The sequence below is a fragment of the Tympanuchus pallidicinctus genome, unplaced genomic scaffold (genome assembly GCF_026119805.1).
Source record: "Tympanuchus pallidicinctus isolate F22 unplaced genomic scaffold, pur_lepc_1.0 scaffold15, whole genome shotgun sequence".
Taxonomy (NCBI): Eukaryota; Metazoa; Chordata; class Aves; order Galliformes; family Phasianidae; genus Tympanuchus; species Tympanuchus pallidicinctus.
This window is the reverse complement of record NW_026294669.1, coordinates 30609597-30625427: the sequence shown is the minus strand read 5'-3', so window position 1 is coordinate 30625427 and position 15831 is coordinate 30609597. Positions and strand designations below refer to the sequence as shown.

The 15831-nt window shown below is 36.1% G+C and overlaps 1 long non-coding RNA gene across 1 annotated transcript in view; it reads left to right on the top strand.

Annotated features, from left to right (window-relative positions):
- Window positions 1-15831, top strand: part of LOC128077226 (uncharacterized) — a 112669-nt gene that overhangs the window by 12652 nt on the left and 84186 nt on the right. Inside the window, exons 2-3 of the long non-coding RNA XR_008204890.1 lie at window positions 8952-9047; window positions 15492-15580. This is a non-coding gene — a long non-coding RNA (uncharacterized LOC128077226). The remainder of the gene's footprint in view (window positions 1-8951; window positions 9048-15491; window positions 15581-15831) is intronic.

Here is a 15831-nt window from a genome sequence, read left to right as displayed (position 1 = left end):
CTCTCATTCTTATCTTGTCTGATAGCATCAATTATTTGAATGCCGCTTAAATGTACCCAGATTCACCTGTTTTTGCCTTTTCTGTCACAACACTCATATTGATAGCAAAGCTATATATTTCCAACCTACTCCAGGAACCTGTTTAGCAGAGGGGTTGTGCTCGATGTTCTCCAGAGGTCCCTTCCAACACATGCAATTCTGTGATTCTATAAAATATTTGAAAATCGTGTACAGTTATGCCATCAACAAGATTGAAAAATACTTATGTACTGCTGTTACTTACACTGTTTTAGTATACTGATATTTGGATGAAGGCGAGTGAATATTAATTGTATCTTGATTAGTGCAGTTATGCTTTTTGGGTTTTAGAGCCCTCTATATCGCATACAGTGGAAATTTAAGCAGATTGATGACATCTCTGAAAAGAGAAAGCATACTGAAAATTTCTAATGAATTTATATAGCAGATGAGAGCCACATGCATATTCTTTTATGAGATTCAGATTAGTCCTTAGTCCTGCAAATCTGGAATAAGGAGTATTATGGAATAACTTTCTAAGGCTGGTGCTCTCACTAGTGCTCGTTTTTCTACAAGGCTGTGATGCCTGACACAGTGCATGGTACAAGAATGGAATCTGGATTATAGCCACGAGAGACACTTCAGGGAGTTCTTTTCAGACTGAATATGAATATGATTGAGCCCTGAAACCATTTACATGAAGATGATCGAATCTCACACAGTCAGTGGTTAACCTAGATATTGCTTCCATCTCGCTGGGACAGGGACACATTTTCTTTCCTCTACACATCCTTCTGAAGCAGGAATCAGCATTACACTGTTACATCAGCACCTGCTTCTTTCAGTGACTTTCTTGCTTCTTTCTTCTCCCCCTATCAAATACAGCTGCCAACAACTGTTTGTGTCAGGATAGAATAGAGATGAGGAGGCTTTTTACTGTTGGAAGCTTTTGGCTGTTGGCAGAGCTTTCATTGCTCAAGCAGCTGTTCCTTAAAGTCTCTGGGGTAAAGTAATATGGAAGGAAGCCAGCTGGACTGCATGAATTTGGGTGTCTTTCACTTCAAGTTATTACATTGTACTTCATAAGAAGTTCAAGCAGTTTTTAAGAACAAGCTATTGATTGCCAACACATGACAGAAAGTAATTTCTAAACTGCCAATTTTCATTATTTCTTCGTGCGCCTTTTTTTTTTTTCAAATGAGTTTTTAAAGACAACTGCAAATACTAAATTTTAAACAGATAATTTTCATTAAGCTTTTTCTTCTCAATATTCTGTTTGAATTGTAGTACTAGATACAGAAATGTGTAATAAGCAGATTACCGGAGCTCCTTATTCTAGTGACGTTTCATTAGCACCCAGACCAACAGAAAAAGAATGCCATTTTCATAAGAATACACCATTATCAAGTAATAATAGGAATTTAAAAAGCAGATAACGCAGCCATCCAGTCACTATTGTTTAAAAACTTCTTGTAAAAAACTTTGGTTAATGTAGCTCCAGGTGAGCTGTATTTGTAAGATATTGCTTCTTGTGGATTGTTCTTCTTCTTGGTGGTGTACATATATTTCAAATTGCTCGACCATGTCTATAAATGATTCTATCAGCTATGAGTGATAACTACGTAACTGTAACAGCTAATTTATTACCAGTGTAATACCAATGTACCAATTAATTATATACCAGTGTAAAGTTCCTTTGTTAGTATCACTACATACCTCAGGGTGTCCCTTTAATTTCCCTACAGTGCCCAATAAAAATGTGTTTTCTGGAGTACCATAAGGGAGAGAGTATCTGTAACATTTAATGAATTTAAGATTGTACCCATTTTGTTCTTCTGCCTCTTTACTGTCTTCTCTTAAGCTAGGGAGCAAATATAATCTCTGTGGCTTTTCCAGCAAGCTAACAACAATTCATATTAAAATAATGCTTATCTTACAAAGTTAACAGTAGCTATCAACTACAGTTGTTCTAAGATAATACATGGGGAATAATTTATTTCTTTGTTCTAATTTATGAGATTGATGAACAGAACAAAAATATAGTTTTCATTATTGGTTGCTTTAACATTACGTGGTAAAATTTTGGTTAATTTTTCAAAGGAACTTGAAAATACACATGAAATTCAAGATTGGTTAATCACATTTTGAAACAGTCCACACACATACGCTGTTTTCTTCATATTCTTTTGTATTGCGAATTTCCCGGATCAAAAACAGGCATAGATTGCATTTGCCACTCTTTTCTTCCCTGCAGACAAATGCACATCTGGAGTGTCTTAAACAAAAACAACTTCTAAGTGCTGAAGTCAAGAGATCTTGTCTAAAGTTAGTGCTGGAAATCTTTGCGGTGGTTTTGGACTGCATTTATTAAGAACCTTGAAATATTTGTACCAAATGAACAATAACAGAAAAATCATTGTTGCGGATCGTCATGCTCACCTTTGGGTTCTGTTTCCTTGAGATACATTTATTTTCTAAATTAGATATTGAAAACAGTGCAGTTGATTCTCCATGTTCTGGAACTGTTGGTTAGTAAAATGCAATTTTCAGCATGTTAGAAGTACAGTAAATGTTTTTTGTGTTTGTTTTTGCTGAGAATTTGGAGCTAGCGCATTTGGAGTGCAGTTCTGCAAGCCCAAAATGCCATCCTTTGAAGTGCTTGAGTCTCCTATGGTAGCAAAGTCTGGGTGCATATCATGTTTTTTAGTTTCAAGAATTTGGTTCTGTAGGCAGACTGTTCCAGAATGGGGTTTTTCGTATGTGTTTTCTCCATACACCCCTCATGATCTGTTTCTTTGAGAACACTGGATCTATGTTCTCATTGCTGTGCAGATCTGCCACTTCTTAAAATTTACACTAAGACATTAATGAGGGCTGACAACAAGTAGCTGATCTACAGCAGTGAGACAAGAACATAGGCCTTTTCTTTGCACTCTGCTGAGAGAAAAAAAGAGCAGTAGGAGCACTGCTGATGCGACTTAAAGGCAAAGATAGGAGTATGCTGAGAACTGACTCTCAGCTGACCCGAAGAAAGTACCTGCAGCTGTATCTGAAGCAATTGCAGATAGTGGAGGTTATGATCTTGCTCAGGTACTACTCTTTGCTTGTTCTGTGGTCAAAATTATTTCAGTGCATTTGTGCTGCTTATTGAAATGATTTATTCTGGTACCACTGAAGCTCCATAGTTTTCCTACATTCTCCCTGGCCTTTTTTGAGGTAAATTTGTGTTCTGAAATAAAAATTAAATTTTTATTTCACTATTTTTTTCACGAAGGATACCAGGATTATATGTGCTTTTTAGCATCTTTATCGGTGATACTGGAATGGAATGCACCCCTACCAAGTTTGGAGATGATGTCAAGCTGAGTGATGCAGCTGACAGAACAGAAGGAAAGCATGCCAAGGGGTCCTGCACTGGCTTGAGTAGTGGGCCCACGTGAACCTAAATGAGGTACAAAAAGGCCAAATACAAGATACTGCACTTGCATCAGGGCAATCCCAGCTATATGTACAGGAAGAAGAACTCCTTGAGAGCAGCCCTGCAGAGAAGGACTTTGGGGATGAAAATCTTGAACGTGAGCCAGAATTGTGCTTGCAACCTTTAAGGCCAACAGTATCCTGGGCTGCAACAAAAGGGGGGTGGCCAGCAGGGAGAGGAATATTAGCGTTCCCATTTGCTCTGTCCTCATGAGGCCCCACTTAAGTACTTCATTCAGGCCTAGGGCTCCCAACAAAGAAAAGATAGCAATCATGCCCAAAGCTGGGGGTTGGAATTGCAAGATCTTTAAGGTCCCTTCCAACCCAAGCTGTTCTGTGTTTCTATGATATATTTAAATCAAAGCAGCCAACTTTAAATGGCATTTCTACTGAGCTCTGTAGTGTTATTTAGCTTTATAGATTTGTATTCCTTGTAAAAGCCAATTAATGAAAAGTTATCTTTGGCATAAAATGGCAGCCATCTTCATTTTGCTCTTACATCAGTAATTTTCCTCTGGCTTCTCTTTTTTCTTTTCTTCTTTTTTTTTTTTTTTTTTTTTTTTTTCCTGCATTGAAGATTATTCCTAACAGTTAATAGACTCAGATATTTTTGAATTTTCTTTTAAAAAATCATTTTGTCTCGATAACATTTTTGTTATAGTTTTTGTTTTTTTCCAAAGCAGATTTTATCCCCAGGACTAATGCTGTAGACCTAGCACATGCTGTTCACTGTAACTTCAGCATTTTCAAACTACTTTTATGTTTAAGCTTAACACAGCTGAGGTGCATTTTTACATGCAAAAAACCCCCAGGGTGTGCCACTTCTTGCACAAGATATCGAGTCACACAGTCTCTTTCTGGTTCAATTTCCTAACTCAATAATGCAACTTCACATTTGCAACCACAAGCAAAGTTTGGTTTGTGATTTTTATACATACAAAATTCAAAAGCCAATACCTTGTAATCTGAGAGATCTTTTGAGTAAGCCGTGAATAAATTGTGATTCTCCATCTAACTCTAGGGGAAAAAAAATTAAATAAAGGAAGAAGTTAGTGATATTAATTTGACCCATTATCCAGAGAACGAAGTCATCAAAAATCAGTCTATTGCAGTAGATGTTCAGTCATGTTCAGCTTGTTCCTGCAACTGAGGTAGTGACTGCTTTAACAAACAATTGTATTCAGAAAAATGTAAACCAGAGAAGAGAGAGAATTTCCGTCCATTTAACATTAAATAATTTAAAAAGAGATCTATTCATTATTTATACAAGGAAGACCTAGTTATGAAATCATGGAATGCAGGTTTAGGCACAAATGTTGAAGTTGAAAGATAGAACAAATACTTTAAAAGATATCTCTGTTATCTGTACTTATTAAATCAGATGTATGGTTCCAGATTGTATTTTTGTTTAAGTTCAAATACTGAAGTGCCAGCCTTCGGTTCCTTCTGTCAGAGCATGTGACTAAAGGTTGGTATGAATGTCAAAAAACCAAAACTTTCATTTTAATAAGACATTTCATAATTTTAATAATCACAGGTGCACATAATTTGCAATTGAGAATGTTTTTTATATGACATAGTGCTCTTCTGAAAGGGAAACACTTCTTCAAAATTAATCATATCTGATCAAACCCCACCCAGTTTTGTGAAGATGCTGCAACGCTGTCTTTTAAAAGGATGTTCTTAATTAAAGCTATGCCCTGGAATGTAAAATCTCCTAACCCTGCAGGAATGGAACAGTGAGTAACAGGAAAGAAGCTACCTGATTTTGGTGTGAGGGACTTCTACATGGTGGAAGGAAAAATCTCATCAGGAGAATTTCCATCTGCTTGAAGATACACTGAAATTGAAAGGATTACGGGTTCAAAGGATAAAATTGTACATTTAACTGTGCTGCTTGAAGTGGCTTCGTTTCTCCGTGTTACTGGGCAGAGATTTCTATGCATCTGCTAGGCTAAGAAATTACTCGCAGTTCTGCTTGTGATTGCTTTCTGATTTAGATGCAATTGTCTGTACTGAATTCTACTCCATCTCCTAGAATCTCTACTGCTATTATTCCATCACTAACTAATCTGGTGAATGAAATGAACTAATAATGAACTATTCTTGTGTGAAGGACAGTGAATTAAAACTACTAAGGTAGCATTAAGACTTGTTTGGAGGTGGAACACTGTGGCCTACTCCTGCAATTCACTCTGCAAATGGGTGGAATTAGCACCATTTTATTACTTGCCATTACAAGTAATTAAAAACTACGTAGTTCAGTAAGGATGAAAGCTGTTCCTTTGGCATTATGGATACATTTTATTCAAACCCCAGGTATGTTTTCAATATACAGTGGATGGATTTGTCAGTGTAACCTTTCTTAGTAGATTACCTGCAAAACTGGGAGTTAGAATTCACATGGAGCATCTTGCCAGTAGAGCCAAAGAAACTATAAACAGGGACAGAAAAAACATTAGTTTTTGTAAATAAAATGTGATTTGTTTAATTTTCTTTGCAGAAGGATTTTCTGCTTTCAAAACTGTCTTCTCTTACACACATAAGGCTGGAAATAATGTAATCACCTTGCAGTTAAAAGCAAAGTGAATTGCCATGGAGACAAAAAATAGAAGTGCTTTTGATAGACTAAGTAAGAAATAAGGCAGATTGGGAATGTCAAGGTATTTTTTTCTGGCAATTTTATACAAATAAACACAATTATATGCAATTTTACCTGTCAAACTGTTATTCTAGTAACCTAGGAAAGAGTGAATATCATGGTAAGCTAAGTTGCTGGCCTTTATTTACCCACTTTTTACAATTTGATACATCTTTTCCTTTCTATTATTTTAGATAGAATGCAGAAGTGAGGCTCAGTATCATTAGATCTGAAGACTGTGTTACTGTGCTGGGAGGATACCTTGAATGAACACATGCCTGTTTGCCTAGAATGTCTGTCTGGCAGTCCTTCTTGCAGGAAACCAGCTGTTAATTGGTCTGGGCAGGGCTCAGAGAGGAAGTTCAGTGGTTGTCTCAGTCCAATTAGTACCACTAGAATGATTATTCTAGTACTAGTTGTAGAACATGGACAAATATATCTCATTTGGAAGGTGCTTAATAGGCAACTGCAATCAAAGTAGTGCAAAAGATGCTTACAAACTGCAGTTTAGGTCATCACTGGTTTGACATTTCTGTTTATAAATTTTCATGCTAAAATTTATTGTGGCACTTTGTCAAAATTTAAGTAACAAATACAAAGAACAGAAATGAATCTTGTTAAAGTCTTATTTCCTTTTTAATTAGGAAATTGTGTTTGGAAACTAATACTAACAAGTATTAGAACTGAAAGCTGGTGACTATAGTTGGTACAAATACATCTGTGTGTTTTGAATATACCAAATCTACACATGCTCAGATATAGTACACATAAAAAGTGAAAAGGCTGCAATAGGTACAAGTGCATTTTCCTTGGTATGTAATTTTAGTGGCCAGCTGTATCTTGGGGGTAAGTAAGAGGGGAGAAGCAAGGATGCTTGTGAATGGATCGGATGAAATAGAAATAAATAATAAATACTTGAGGAATTCTGAATGATCCTGTTTATTATTTTATTTTCTTTCAAGGTTATGAATATTATAGCGAAACAGAATGCCTTGCCATTCTAAGTCTGTTTCTTTACCATCTTATATATGTCATTCAAATTAGTATCAGCTCCCTGGGAATAATAAGAAAAAAACTTTCTTGTTTCATCAAATGTTTTTTGTTAACTCCAGTGGAATTATTAGAACAGAGCTGGTTTAACTACAGATTTACAGCAAACTTCATAATATGACTTCTCATTAAAAAGGAATTTAATTTCACAAGTATCTTGAACGCCTATTAGTCAACCTGACCACACTTCTTGTGTGGTTACACAGACGCACGTAAGGTAAGCAAAAGCAAACTTATTTCAGAAAATTGAGGATTCATTGTAAGACTGCCATCCTACAGCCTGTCTTAGGGAGATGCTGTTCCTGGTATCAGTCTCACGTTTCTGATACCATGTCTGACTTGTCATTACTCCAAGTAACTAGTCCCTATTCAAGTAACTTGTCCCTATCTCATTTCTACCTCTCCTTCCAATTTTCTGCCTGCATCTATTATTTTCTTTTATATGTCTTGTCTGTGCAACCTCTGACCTTTCTTATCATTTTCTTCACAGTATTACTATGAAATTCTGGACTGATCATTGCTATATGAACCGCTGTAATCATTTCTGAATCTAGTATTGGTCTGTGGGACCTGCGAGCTTTGTGCCTTTTGAAGTTTAGCCTTCCTTATAATTAATATTATTTTTTGTAGCAATATAACTATTCACTGGCTGTTGACTTCTACAGGGGAATTATTAGTCCATTATGATACAAACATGACAAATGAAAAATTAACTTGATATCTGAGGATATAGCCATAAGAAATGGATTCATTCCAATCTGAGCAGCAATAAAGACAAAGAAGTGAGTTGGCTTCCCACCAGAAGGAAAAATGATTTTAATACTTAGAGACATAAGCCTCACTACACCTAATAGCTTCTACATGTTTGTAAAGTCTTTGCCACAGTAGGAGATCAGCCAGTTTTGCAGACAATACGTTCTGTGACCTCAAATTCTAGTCCAGAAAACAAATATTAATGTCTTGGATGTTCTCTTCAAAGTTACAGTAGTTTACCAAGAACTTATATTGAAGGTTTTCATCCTGTGGGGAAGAAGTGTTGTATTTCAGAAAACTGAGTTATGTTGTGCAGACAAAATTAATGGTGTTATAAAACATTGTTATAATTACTCATGCAGAACTTGATTGATGCAGTATGTTCTGAAAGTCCTCACCATATTATTCATAACCATCTTCTTTCTAGAAGCAACAAAATGTTCTGACTATACAGTTTCCTTTCTGGGAAGAAGCTTTTTGTGTCTTGCTACAGTTTTCTAAATAGACTCTTTATACATTTAACAATAACACAAAAGCAATAAACTGTGATTTAGAATTTTTGAAGTATGCCAGCTGGGGAGGGCTGGTTTATGTATTAGAGCTGTCTACATTAAGAGAGGGGCATGAAGAAGTGTGTGGCAGTTGTGATATTCTTCATTGGGTCTGTGCAGTGTAATAAAACCTGGTAGAGCTTTATCTATCTGTCCACAACTCTATAGTTTTAGTATTGCATTTGTATGAATTCTTGGAAAACAAAGACGGATGTTGCACATTATGCCAGAGGTATATGGGTTAGTATGAAGTCCTGTGATTTTCTTTCATTAACATTTTCTCTCTTTGCTCTTGGAGTTTTGAAATTCATATGGCTTTGGTAGCAGTTATAGGGAGCCTATTAGATCAAAATGTTTTATTTTCTAGATCTTCTTTAGAAACTTTCTTGAATTTTTCTTTTGCTTAAAGACAGTTTATTTATTTATTCATTTGCTTGTTTGTTTATTTGTTTGTTTTTCAGAGCTTGAGAGGCAGAGGATAGACCATGCTCAGCTCTAACTGTAAACATACTGTACTGGGTACCAAAGGAACGAAGCCTTGCTAACTGAAGGCTATGGTGAGTGATGCTTGCTTTGGTATTATAATGTCAGTCTCTCATGAATGATTGTTTATCTTCTGTTGATGAAGGAATTTTTAATGCTTTTGTAGAAGCCTATCTATCGTGTATAGTACTGTGGATTTTCTGTATTTACTGGGTTTCAGTTTATTTTGTAGAAATGTATCAGAATGGCTACTGTTATCACATTCAGAACAACAGTGAATTTTCTGAATGGCTCCATCCCGTTGTCTCTTCCTAGGGTATGTGTCTTCACTCATAATAACTTAATCTAAGTGCTGTAATATTTTAGTTAGTGTTGCCTGGGGTTTCAGTTTTACAATGTAGTGAATATTACCATGCCTTATGAAGAGCTAGACTATTAACCATTTATCTCATGCAGTACAGAACCATTCTGAGATCCCCGGCTAGCACTGCTAAATTTTCTTATGTAAATGAGTAGAATCATTTGAAATAACAATCTTGAGTAATGGAAATTATATGATTGTGTTGTCACAGCACTGCAATAGGAGCAATTAGCACTATCTCTCAAACTAAGATAAACATTCTGCCTCTGTGTTTGGAGTTTCAATGTCTCAATGGTGCTGTTATGAAAGAATGAGCAGTGATGCTTCTCATAGCTGTGATTCCATGAAAGATCAAGGCACAAAGAGGATGAGCTTTGCGTTAATATGGATTTCAATTATGCAGAAGGAAAGCATATTGAATAAGAGCACGAAAGCTCTCCAAAATAATAAAATTAGTATTCTAGACCTTGCTTGAGTAACCTGGGTATTCAATCTGCAAGCTCAGTTCCACTCTCTGTGTGTGCCTAAGGTCTTGCACAAAAGAACATTCATGTGTCCTGCTTGTGCTCTTTACTCATTGTGTAGTGTGAAAAATATACTGCAGATCATATTACTGTGTGGTTGTTTGGGCTTTTGTGGTTTCCTAGTACTAACTGACTTGTCTGTAAAAGAAAACAATGCCAGGATTTTCAAGAATTCCAGCTTAAACACATGGGAGTTAGATGGAACATTTCCTCTGTTGTATGTCATAGAGTTTAATGGTCAGCTTTGATGGTCTGGTGTTCAGGCTCCATTTTTGCTACTAAAGTAATGAAGCAATGCAGTGGTTCAGTTTCCAGCTACAGAAGAAAAATTCTTTCCAAACTTGTAGGAGTGTAGAAAAATAGGATTGGAAGAGCCTGATGAAATCCTGATGAATCCTCCTGATGAAATCTGCTTGCTCCACAGTCTTTCTGACAGCAGTAGAAATTATTAGGTAACAGCCTGAAACAAACTGTCATATGAAAATCTGATTTATGTTCTGAGTGAAATGTAGCCTTATGCAGAAGCAAGCATAAAGCATCTGATTATCTATTAGAAACTTATGTAAAGAAATAGACGAACGTGATTCTGTTTGATATGTGGGTGGAGATAGCTGCTAGTGAGAAAGGTTCCATGCAGAGAGGGATGAAAATCTAGTGGGAAAGAGCCTTTTGTAATTTAGCTCACAGCGTGATCTGCTTGACTTAGTATTTTTTGTCTAATGAATTAAATTTTCTTTACCTCATATATTACGTATTTTCACACTGCTGTCTGTATAGCAAGACAAATTGAGGTTAAACATATAAATGCTTTGCTCATAGCTGGTCATCATTAGGAGACCTGTGATTTATAGCTGGTCAAACTCTTGGATTTTCATGTAAATACACTAATGCTTCCAATTTTCTTAGTTTCATTTAGTAAGAATAGCCTAAAAGAGCTAAGAACAGATAATTTCTGAAAGCATATGCTGCAGACCAACTTGGAACTGTATTCAGAAGGTTAGAGTAGTGTTTATTTTTATGCCTATTTGACTCTGTGCTGTTTCATTTTAGAGACTATATCTAGGATTGCAAATATAACAGTTTTCTTTCTATAATCAGAAAAGCATGCCATTGGAGATGCTGCAGCTTTGAAGAGCAATCAATTTAATATACAAAAAGCTAATGATAATGCTCCTGGATGAACAGGAACGAAGGCCAATGTGAATGATTACAGTACCCTTCACTCCTGTACATCTGACTGTTGTGTTAACTGGAGATCTATGTAGTGCATCTGGTTTGAAACAATATTTCTATTATCCTACACTACTGGGAACATATATAGATGGCCTTGTTCTCCATCACCAATAACGGACATTTACATTTATACCAGAGCGAAAACATATGCTTTTTTGGGTATATGTAGCAACTATACTGGGAAATGAAGTAGCAATGTTTTTCTTCCCTTTTCCCTTTTCCCATTCTTTTCCTATTTTTTTCTTTTCAAGTATTCGTAAACACATTTCTGCTCTTGCCATTTTCAGCACTGAATTTTTTCTTTATATTTGACTAAAAACTGTCATCAATATATTTTAAATCATGCCCAGCTTGGAGTATAAGCTATACTAAATTGTATTGTAGCCAGATCCTAATTATATTTTGAATAGTTAAATAAGTCTTTTTAGAGGCAGAAAAGGCCTCTTCCCGGGACCTGGCACTCTGATCAGCAACAGAGGTGGTTTTTCATAACAGCTTTGAATATGGAACTCCTTCTTCACAGTCCTCACAAACAACGAAATGCAACTGTCATAATGAAGCACATAAATCTAAATATGCACATAATATTTAAATATAAATACAAACATAAATAAGTTACATGAAAACGCCTGTTTTGTGTCTGAAAAACCACAGCATCTTTCGCTACAAATGCCTTAGACCTTATTTCTGTGAGCACTGTTACATGAAAATTATCAGAATATACAGGTTATCATAAGGTATATAATTCTTTATTAGATTTGCAAACATGAAAGAACATGAAATACTTCTTTCCTAAGTTGACATGCTGGTAGAAACAAGGAGTAACCAATGCGTTGCCCTTGTAGCATGAGTCAGAGCTGGTAAGATACTGCACTTGCTGTAAGAACTGAAGCTGGATGCTTCATCTGCTATAATTTCAAGAAATAAAATCTGTCTTAATTTGTCCTGAAGCTCCATGTATTCTAGTGAGTTCACACATCAGCATAACAATCTGCTTTCCTTACATATTGAGGCACTTTGTTATTTTACTTAATTTGTTATTTAATCTTCTGGATGCAAACCTCTGTAAAGTCCGAGCATTTCAGTGTGTTGCTGAGTGCAATCCCACAAGTACACCATTCCTGTTATTGTTGTGTGGGGCTGACAAAAGCAAGTGCAAAAATTATCACGTGTACTCATTTCAAAAATGGAATGCAATGAATAATATAAAATGCATAGTGATTACTATTAAAACAGTTATGTTGTATCTTCCCCAATCAGTATTCAGTTCTATAGGTGTGGTTAATGGAGGATTCCTGAAGGCAGACAAGAACGATAATTATGACTTAATGTGAAGTAGATGAAGGCAGCTGTGGCAAATGGAAGTCAGTTAGCATTATTATTTCTAATTAATATGTACGTAATAAAATCTCCTTTAATAGGCATGGAGAAATGTAGGGAAGAGCTTCTCTATTTCGTTATGGCATATGGTTACAAGAGGAGAGGAACAAGTATGGCTAATGGAATAATTGATGCATTTTATAAGCTCACTAAGGGCTGGAGTGAAAAGCTACATAGGGTTTCAAGCAATCATTTTGGCATAGATTTCTATTAAGAATTACTTACCAGTTATGACTGCCTGGAAGCAGGTAAAAAAAATCCCAACCTGGAATCATTATCTCTTGGTTGTATAATTCTTCTAAAACAGTTTAAAAGGTTTCACACAGTGGATGTTTTGCCTTAATAAGGCATATCTTTTATTATTTGTTGAGCCTATTGCATTATAAGAGAATGACTCTTGATTTCCTGACACTGTGATCACTGCTCTCAAAAGTACAAGACCTTGCGTACTTCTGTTGTGACACAAAAAGTGGGAGCTATGAATATTTGAGAATTAACATTATGTTGATGGCTTTTATAAGGTTCCTCTGTTACTTGAATTTTAAGTTGTTACAAATTTGGATGGAGAAAGAACGAAATTCATGAGTCCTTTCCCTTGCTTTCCCTTTCCCTCCCTTCCCTTCCCCCTTTTCATCCATCCCCAACCTTTCATCCATCTGTGTCTATTGAAGTCTATAAACATCACCAGTTCCACTTCAAAATAGCCTGTAAGCTATTTTTTCATCTGTATGCTAGTTTCTAAAGAGAAGAAATTAAATAGGTAGGTTGCTCAAAAAAATGAAGCCTCCTTTTTATTTCCATGGGAACTGCAACAGCAGCACCCACTGCCTCACTGTGCTCCTCTGCTTGGTCTTCATCAAAATTCAGCAAGTATCCATGAATGTGAACGGGTGCCATTTTTGCTGCATGGAAGAATTCAGTGTCACACCTTTGGTTCATACGTACTTCCGTGTCAGGCACTGTTCTGTCAGATGGCAAAAAATGTACTGGAATATTAGTAGGAAGGTTTGAGCTCTACTGCCATACTGCCAACATCATCAAACAGAAGGCATTACTTTTGGAGCAGCCCTTGTATATTAATAGTTCTCTAAGTCCTCTTACCTGAATCTCTCATTTTTACACTTCCATAACTTAAAAACAGAGAAATTCAAAAATATTTTTAGGTGCAACTTATTAGGGAAAAGAAATACAGAAGACAAAGGACTAACATATAAGATGTACAATTACAATTTCTGATTAACATTCATTTTCGATGAAAGCTTGCAACGAACAAGATCACTTGAATTTACAAAGCGTGGTACAGATGTGACAAAAAAAAAGTAAGAAAAATATACACATTTCATAATTATTAAATTCACATTTTAAAGCAAAATATAGACATTTGAACACTTAGAAGGCATTAGAGTCAGCTTTGAACATATTAGATATACTTAGATAATGTATTGGTTAATAAAGTTATGAGAAGAGTGAAAAAGGGCATACGAGTAAGCTTGATAGAGAGAGGTATCCTCTGGCTTAGGACCCTCCCTGTTCTTCCCCTGGTCCCACCTCCTTTGGGGAAGAGAAAGTGCATTTCTCAGATAAAAACTGGCCACAAGAAATGGAAGAGGCTGCCTGGCAACAAGGTGAGGAGGTACTATGACACACTAAGCCTACGTTGGATAACAGGTTCACAGTTTTCCATGGCAATGTGGTGCGCTCCTGAACCCTTCTGAACTTCACCTGAACCCAACACTTGAGCAGTGTAAGAGCTTCTATAATTCCATCTACCTTAGAAGTGCCCTTCCAAGTCATGTGCCATAGAAAATGCCCCCCCAGTAAATTACTTTAAGAGCACTAAATGCTTTCAGAGGAGGAGGACAATGAGTGAGCGAGGCAGAAAAGGAAGAAAAGTACCTACATCTGTGAACTGATATCACTAGTTCCTATAAAAACGGTACAAATAAAATTAGCTAAATGCTTGGTGAGGGATGGCAGAGCTTTTGTTCAAGCATGCTTATCTGAACAAGATAAGCTTTTTTCACTAGCTAGAGTTCTATGCATGTGCGCTGATATAAATAGAAATATGCTAAAATAGCACAGTTTGACATGTTGGTATAAAAGTTTTACTTATTGGGTGTTTTTAGTGAATTCAGCTTACATTATGACAACCTGACAAATTATTTCCCCTAGACCGTCAGATTTTGCAGAAGTAAAAATGAGCAAAATTAGCCTTTGGGAAAACTTAAAGCGTGTGATTTTGTCTACCGTCTGTTAAAAAGAAAGTTTTCCTTTTTAAGAAAGAAATGTCAGAAGCATTTCTTAGATTGTTACTTAAAGTTCAGCTCCAACCTTTCAAGACAAAGGTGCACCCATCTTTGCTTTTCTAAGTACATGGCCGTGATGAGACTAGTGCTATTACATTCAATGTTTCTCATAAAATTCTTGAGGATACAGCCATGATGAGTGGAGAGCTCAGAAAAAGTAAATTTATCTTGCTTTTGAGGCAGACGAACCTTTGAGTACTCAGCTTACACATTCACATAGTTTTTATGTGAATACATATAAACGCTGAGAAATGTGGTAAAAATTTACTATTTCTCTGCCTCTTTTTTTGTTTGGAGAAAACAACATGCAAACCTCTCTTTTAGAATTCACCACAGTGTTTTTTCATTTCTGGACAAATAAAAATTGGGCTAGGCTTTGAAGTACTTTACTAGCCCTATTTCTCTCTTGTTTGTGTGGGAATATGTATGGTACAGTTTAATGGGCCTTTTGCACATTGCATATCTTAAAAAAGTCATGTAAACACAATATTGCTCTAGTTTTGGAGCTCTAATATTATGTTATTTTATGGTTACCCAGCATTTTCAATAGTGGAGGCCCATGATGAGGATTAAATTGTGAGAAGCTGTGCTGATGACCACCTGTGTGGTCTCAGGTTCTTTGTGTTAACAAAAACAAGCCGTTGCCCTAACGATGTATAGAATGCACCTGTGCCAGAATAGAGTTTAATTGGGCTGGTGTTCTTTCTCCACTAGTCATAAATAGGAGATGCTGATTAGAGGTTGTGAACCTGGTCCTCGTCTGCAAATCATTCCTCTTAACTGCTGAAGGCACTGGGTGAAGGGTAAGTGTTTGCTATATTTTTTTTTTTGTCTTTGTAATTGTTCTTTCCAGCTCGGTTTTTAGAAAGAGATTTTGCTTGTTGTTTTTTTCTTGCTGAATTAAAGTTAAATCGTCTTTGCTGTTACACAACTGAAATCCACTGTGTCTTTTATATGTTACAGAGCTGATGTCTTTCTGTGTGTAGCTTTAAATGTATTGTACTGTAGTTCAAGAAGTTGTAAGTAGTGAATGTATTTGGAAAGTATACTTTCT